The sequence below is a fragment of the Dermacentor albipictus genome, chromosome 1, assembly GCF_038994185.2.
Source record: "Dermacentor albipictus isolate Rhodes 1998 colony chromosome 1, USDA_Dalb.pri_finalv2, whole genome shotgun sequence".
Lineage (NCBI taxonomy): Eukaryota > Metazoa > Arthropoda > Arachnida > Ixodida > Ixodidae > Dermacentor > Dermacentor albipictus.
In genome coordinates, this window is record NC_091821.1 from 368,652,198 (window position 1) to 368,660,369 (window position 8,172).

An 8,172-nucleotide genomic window follows, 5' to 3' on the forward strand; every position below is an offset into this window, starting at 1 on the left:
GACCATATGGCTCGGCGCTCACCGCGTCTGATGCGGGGCGCCTCGTAAGTGATGGCTGCCCTGTAGCCCATTGTCTTACACCCATTGGCGGGTCGACGGGAACGCTATCGCGTTCCACTCACCACAAAGCTCGCCTTCATGCATTGCGTTCGCGGCCAGCGTTTCCAGGTAAACATTGCGGTTACATACGCTCGAGTTGCTCGGAAGCGTGAAAATTAGTAAGGGATCTTCGAATGCTGTCGCGTTCTCCAATTTTTTTTTCTTTTCTGATGCTCTGACTGGTACGAGTGCCCGCATTCTTCAAGAGCGGGATTCAGTCGGCGGGGTTAACAAGCGCTGGTCTCTAACAAAGGCTGCTGGTCTCTCTAATTCTAGTGTAGGCTGTCTGTTAGCTAATTCCGACTGCCTCTCTAATCTTGACGCGACATCATAAGCCTTGTCGAGACGAACTTGTGTATCGTTTCTTTCTGCTAGCGTTGCTTTAAGGTCATGTATGGAATAGATATAATCGTTGTCTTCGCTACAGCTTATTCATTTCGCTTGTCCGACGAGAATTTCTCGCTTGCAGTGTCGTGGGTGATGACTGCTGTAGTCTAAATATTGATGTCTATCAGTAGGCTTCCGGTAAATGGTCGTTCTCAGTTTTCCATTTTTTACGTAGACCGTCGTGTCGAGGAAGTTGATTTGGCTAGGAGAGCAGTGATCAGTAAATTTAATACTCGGGTGAAAGCGGTTGAAATGGCTAATTAGGTTGGTTAGCGCGCTTGTGCTGTGTAACGCAGACACGTGCGGGGCTTTAAATGGCACGATTTTATCAGGTTTGCTTCAAGTTCTCCCATCAAAATGTTGGCATACGTAGGAACGAATGGTGTTCCCATGCTTGGGCCAAAAGTTTGCAGGTAGTGAATAGAATTGAATTCGAAGTAGTTGAGCGTGAAGACTATAACTTGAGGAGGGACCGGTAAACATCAGGAGCATGCGCTTGGGAATTGACTGCGAGGGACTTCGATACGGCCTCAATTCCTTCACTCATGGGTAATATTAGTGTAAAGGGCAGAAACATCTAAAGTGACTATAATAGCGCTGTCAGAAAGCATTTGGTTGGTGTTAATGCAGTCGATAATACGAAAGAAGTGGGGCGTGTCTCGAACAAAATATTGGAGGGTGGTCGGGATGCCTGGTTTAAGTATCTAGATAGTGACATGGTAGGTGTGTTGTTATTAAACAATAAAGGCATACCTGGGATTTCTGCTGTAAATATTTCTTCTACGGTAAACCTTACGCATTTTAGGAAGAAGACAAAAATGGCCTGATTCTTTGTTCTTGGGCATCATGAAGCGTTATTCAGAATGGGTTATTAGTTATCTGGACAGGAGCTCCGCTATTCTACTTCGCACAAGGTTGCTGTAATCTGAAGTTGGGTTAGAGTCGAGTTTCCTGTAATGGGTGTGACTGCTCAATTGTTTGGAGGCCTCATTATTGCACTTTTCTATACGCCAGAATACGATATCGCCGCCTTTCTCTGCAGGTTTTGTTACAATGTCATTTCTTGTTGCCAGTTCTCCAAGAATTTTGTGCCCAGCAAGAACTCCACGAAGATATAACAGAATTTCCAAAACGCATGCCTTCCTTATATCCCCCCCTCTCTCTTTTTATGCTGAGTGGGGGACAAACTTTTGCGCTTGCGGCGTGCCACGTTGACTTTAGGATTTCCTTTTAGATCAGCTTCATGTATAAATCAAAGTCTGCACTATAAGAAAAATCCCGGGGAAAACGGGAGTAACTGGGCCATTAGTCCTAAAAAGGACGCTTTCGTCCGGGACTAACTGCATGAAAGTGCGTGCCGTGTGCAAATTTCTGAGAGTACAAGTCCCTGGTCAGAAAGAGAGCAACGGGAAAACGAACGACAACAGTTACTTCCCATGCCCTACGCTGTTCTCGTCCGTGTCCTCTGGAGTGATGCGTCGAAAACAGTATTGTCTATAAATTATGAATAGTTCGAAGTTCGGGCACTGTCTGTTGAACTACATGAAAAGCAGCACTTTGCCTTTCGTGGGAAAATTGCGTGAAATTTAAAAGCTGGAATGGGAAGAGCCATGCCCTTCGTGCGCACACCATAAGTCTGCGATACACATTGAACGCTCTAGTCGTCGATGGGCTGCAAGATTTTCTCAGTCAACAGTACCCAAGTTTCTTCCGTTCCAAGGAGATTACGGACTTAATTGAAGCGATGTTAAGCCACAGTTAACAGGCTAAGCGACAGAGAAATTGGCCTTTTCTGTTGTCTTAGGTACCCCGTTTGAGCTCACTGCACGTATGCATCGCGTAGTGCCTCAGTTTTAAAAAATGGCTGTGGCTTAGCTAAGGTTAAGCCCAGGATGCGAAGCATACTAGCCTTTATTTTAACGCGACAGCGTTAAGGAGCTCGTGTCGCAGAAAAGCCGGTGTCGTCGGCGTCGGCTCAGGCGTGCGGCGCTTGCTCAGGCGCACATTTCGTTGTCGCGCCGAACGCTGCGTTGCTCGACGCGCACCGCGTCCGATGCGGGGCGCGACGCCGCGAGCGACGGCGGGAGTTGGAGCGCCGGTTCTTCTCTGTCGTGACGTCACGGTGTCACGTGATTTCATGGTCACCGCCGCGCCTGAGGAGCTGGGTTGAGCCCTCGTAATATGCTTCGCATAACGTCGGCTCAGGCGTGCGGCGCTTGCTCAGGCGCACATTTCGTTGTCGCGCCGAACGCTGCGTTGCTCGACGCGCACCGCGTCCGATGCGGGGCGCGACGCCGCGAGCGACGGCGGGAGTTGGAGCGCCGGTTCTCCTCTGTCGTGACGTCACGGTGTCACGTGATTTCATGGTCACCGCCGCGCCTGAGGAGCTGGGTTGAGCCCTCGTAATATGCTTCGCATAAAATAATCGGGCAGATTTCTTTTTGCATCGCTTATGGTTGCACGTACACTCAATGTTACACTCTCGTGGCCTAGCATACAGAAAATGCCGAGTCGCTTTTATATTGCCGCACATGCGTTCCGAAGCTTAGCTTTGTCTCAATATCCTCTCCTCTCAACCGACCTGCCATGGTAGAAACAACTAAATCAGGTAACGCATTATTTCTTCGCGTTTATGATTGTGAGGGTTAATGCAAGAAGTTTACTTGACGGTTCGTTTCCTGACAGTTCGCTTTTCCTCCACTGAATATTTGTCTCTGAGTCGCGTAAAACGTTATACAAAGATTTACTGTCCATGCTATTTCCGCCTCCATTTTACCAATCACTATACAGTCAATGGCTAGGCCACGATGTACTAAAGTGAGTTCGTAAAATGTATATATCCCCTTGCTGCAAAACATTCTTTTATAACATGGCTATAGAAAAAGGGTATCTTTTTATCTTCCGTTAACTGTCGCCTTTGTGAGGTGCCAGAGACAATTCAACATTGTTTTATTAGCTGCACTCACGCCATCCTATTGTGGGATGACCTGCAACGGGCTTTTAAAAAAAAGGTTTGGGATTAACGCTCATACTGTGTTAAAACACGTTGGTGGGCTAGTTGGTTAGAATCCATGGTAGAGTGTATAAGCGCGACTGGACGAGGACGAAGAGAGAAACAGATGCACAGACACAGCGCTTCACTTTCAACTATAGATTTTATTTTCGCACGCATCGATAAATATATACCGTGCGAGCGGAAACAAACGCAACAGCAAAAAAGAACATTGAGTGGTACATTTCGTTGAACCGGACATGTGTGCAAGGCAAGGGAGAAAAAGAAAAAAAAAACATGTGATTTCGGTGTCACTTCGGAAAAGGAGATACGATTCCTTGGTCTGTCTTTGTGACGATTGTAGTACATGTTTTTTTCTTTTTTTTTCCCCTTGCCTTGCACACGTGTCCGGTTCAACGAAATGTACCACTCAATGTTCTTTTTTGCTGTTACGTTTGTTTCCGCTCGCACGGTATATATTTATCGATGCGTGCGAAAATAAAATCTATAGTTGAAAGTGAAGTGCTGCAGTCTGTGTATCTGTTTCTTTCTTCGTCCTCGTCCAGTCGCGCTTATACACTCTGCCATAGGCTCATACTGTGCGATACCTGCTGCCTACCTCTGGTAATAGTGCACCTTTCGATAAGTTTTTTTCTCATGTTAATGCAAAGTGTGTAAAAAACGCGAATGATAAACCAAAACGCCCAAACGGTGTACTTACAAGGGTACACTTCATTCAAATGACACTACACCTAATACATGTTTATGATGGACTCGATATGCAGCCAGACTGGTACTCCATTTTGGTGAGGGGCCTATCCTTACCAGCTTTCTAAAGTAAAACCTACATTTCCACCCACAGTATGAACGCTGCCTTTTCTGTGTGTGACTTTCATTGCACCCTCCATTCACTGACTATGTACAATAGGTGAATCTCGGATTGAATTCTACCGTAATAAATACCATGAAAGAAAGAAAAAGAAAACAGAAAGAGCTGCCGTGGTGAAGTGGTTAGAGTACCTGACTACTGAGCGCGAGCACGTGAGGTCGAATCTGTTTTCAGCACATTCTTTTTTTTTTCAGCTCAGTAATTATTTTGTCAGGGTATAAATGCCTAATTTCATTAATTCCACCTTTGCGGAGCATCGGAAAGAATGACCATTACTTCCTTTAGGCGCATCGGGAAAGGACAACTGTTAGTCCTCGAAGGAGTAACCGCATGGGGAGTAACAGTTCATCCCCTCGCACTTTCCCCCTAAAGAGAGGAATGGTTGTGGAAGATCAGTTCCTTTCCTTAAACGAGTAACCTCAGTACTCAATTTCCTCCTTATCTTCTTAGAGTGTGGGCACTGTTCAATTTCCGGTGTCCATGTGCTAGGTGGTCTAAGAGAGTCATTATCCTGTTTTCCTACGTCTGGCTTATCGTTAAAGAATTCCTTGATGCGCATGCGTCTTGAAAACTCCGTTATATCTTTGTTTAGTTCGTATTCATTTACTTCATTGGGATTTAGACTCTGTGATATGTCTACTACTTTGATGCAGTGCTCTGGATGCTCGCTCGAAGCACTATCGGTGGAGCTATGCGCTGTAGGGGTCATAGTAGTTTTGTTGTGTAGATCTGCAGCTCCAATACATTTGCGCTGTTGTTTATCTAGTAGGTTTTCCTCCCTAGCTTACCCCCCCCCCCCCGACGAATTGTTCAAATTCTCTTTTTTTCCTGTTGAGATTAACTTATGCTGTCGATCTGATTAGTAATTATCGTAAGTTGTTTCTCGCAGTGTTCTTCGAGAATATCATTTAAAGAGAGCTTTGCATTTTCTAGGACAGCATTCCACTTCAATAATAGCCTATAGAAGGCAAAGAGCCGAGGGCACATATAACAATAATTCTAAGGCTTTTTGGAATGTTTCTGTGTTTGATGCAGCTAGTGTAAGTTGTTAGGTGAAATCTGTAATTTGTTTGTTCGACGGATGCACCGAGTCTGTATAAATGGTCACAGAGACTCGGCGACTTGGGGATACTGCAGTAATGGTCTCGATGCTTTCTGCGTCAGCGACACACACGGCCATATGCAATGTAAGAACGCACAAATGCTTGCTAGGGCCCAGGCTCGAGCAAATACTTTGCGCTGACTCAGCGCGCGCCTGCTGCGGCCAGTAATCTGCAAGCACAGCCACGAAAGTAAACAAATGGGCACATGCTTTCCTCCGGTCATGGTACGCGTTGAACGTCATCGATGCATGCCCTACTGGCATATTCGGTTTCATGGGTGTTTTGAGAAGGAATCCTTTGCGCAAAAGCGTGAACAAGCGTGTACTTACATCGCCGGCTTTATTGTAGGCAAGGGCTTCTTTGGAGGTTTCACGCGCGTTTGGCATACGTGAGATCTGGGTGTCTGTCTGTCCTCTTGGTCTTTCAGTAAATATATATACATATGTCATGTTCGTCGACATTGTCTTTTTTCGCATCGACTTTGGTTGACGCGCGTTTCTTTTTGTTGTCGCCTGTGCCGTTGTTTGTTGTTTGAAAACAAGCATGTTTTATTCATTCGTTCATTTATCCGTGAAAGTATATTAAATCTTATTAGCTATACTATTTGGTGAAAGCAGAGGCTGATATAAAAAAAAACGCTGATTTTCTTTGGCTGACACTTTGGTTGTTTATTACTGATTTGATTGTTTTTAGTGACCCGGCAGAGCATCGTTATTGTAACTTCGTATGTAGTAAACTCCTCATCATAATAATTTTATATGATTTATGATACCCTCAGGTTAAAAAGGGAAGTACTTACAAAACGACAACAGAATGCTAAAGTGCAGTGAGTGAAAATGACAAAATAGTAAACAACGTTGGCTAAAGGTGATTCAGAGAGGCAGTAATTACCATTAATTTACTTACTATCTAACTATACAAATAACCGACTAAGTAGCGAAATATGCTAAGGGCTATGAGAATAGAGGTTGTCTATATAAATGTTAGTCAGTGATTTTCAAATAGCATCGTTATTATTAATAGCTGCAACATCTGCAGGAAGGTTATTCGACTCGTTGCATCTGCAAGGAAGAAAAGACAGAAAAAAGTTTTCGTATGGCATGATTCGATTATGACGATGGTGAATATACGACTACGCATATACTGTGGTCGCAGAATCAAATCCTCACGTAGCACAGTGTAATGGTGCGACTTATGAAACAAAGCTTAACGGGATATTTTGTGGCAAGATTCTAACGATGGCAAATCAACATTACTTTTCATAACTGTTGTTCTCACAGATCGAATATAGGTTTAGAAAATAAAGCCAACGGCATTGTGTTGCTGTGTTTATGAGTTGACTTTCAGTTTTAGTGTAAAATTGGTGTACTTATGTGACTGGACATTGTAGTATTATGATTTGCAATTGACTTCTAGTTTTCATGCGTTAACTGAATTACTTTTTTTAGTCTCTATGTAAAAAAGAGCAGCCGGCACCAACTAAAGGTGACGACATCTCCTAGTACCATATAATAAAAAAAGCCAATGGAATTGTTCTTAACAAGTTCAAGAAAATGAGCAAAATTATCATGACATGAGTCCCGCACCGCTGTCGCATATTCTAAGCTATGGCATATCAGTGCGGTAGAAAGCAACAATCCTAACTTGTAGGAGCAGAAGAAAAATTACTACGCAAGTAACCAACTGTCCTGTTAGCGCTTTTATTTACATAATCAGTGTGGACAAGCCAAATAAGATTACTTGCAGTCTGACTATCAAGATATTTGTAATAGTTTCCCAGTCTGAAGTACTGCTATTTCGCCAATATATGGGTGAACGAGTATCGGCGCCAGGCACACGTACTACTCTGCATCTGCTATTGTTTGGTTCTCTTAGTCACACCTAACGCCAGTTCAAAACAGTAGCCAGGTCGCAGGATGCTTGAAGACAACATGTCGGTAGATAACTGCGAGAATTCTTAAGAACTACGCGGAAAGATGTCAGTCTGCGGGTATTGCGATTCGTCGTTATTCTTTCTCGAAAAAAAATACGCATTCATCAGCGAACAAACGAATGTAAGGAGTATTTCTGAATGAAGGTTGTTAATGTATATTAGACATAAAAGAGAACCTGACACGGAGCCCAGCTGCCCACCTGAGTGTACTTCACTGATCGGAGGGTTGGGGCCGTTAGCATTAACACATTGTGAACGTTACCAAAAAAAGAAATCAATTCATTTTAAGAGGAGAGAGTCAGTGTTAGGTCGACTTAAGTAATGTAATAAAAGGCGGCCGTCCCGTTTGAATTATCTTGAGTCGTATGGGGGTAAAAACAAATAAAGAAAGCTATATAGAAAAGCGCAAAACCAAAGAAATTACTAAAGACCGGCACAAGCGTGCATTTTTCATTTCTCGCTAAGCGAAACAAATAAAATCTCAATAAAAGGGGCTTTGAGGGCACGCGCTAGCTGTAGATTATCAGACAAAATTTCAATATGTTTAGGGACAAGGGTAACACTTTAAGAACCGCTATCCACGCTGCACTGTCATTCGAATGCAACAAGCTCGAAGAAAGCCCGTTCAAGGGAGAGGCGCCACTTTGAAAGTTAGGCAGCTACGCATTCTTTTCATAATATGTGACATGCGAGAAAAACATTTCAAGTAACGTTTCTTTTTTATAGTTTCACTAAAGCTTAATGTAATATTAGCACTCATTTACTGTAA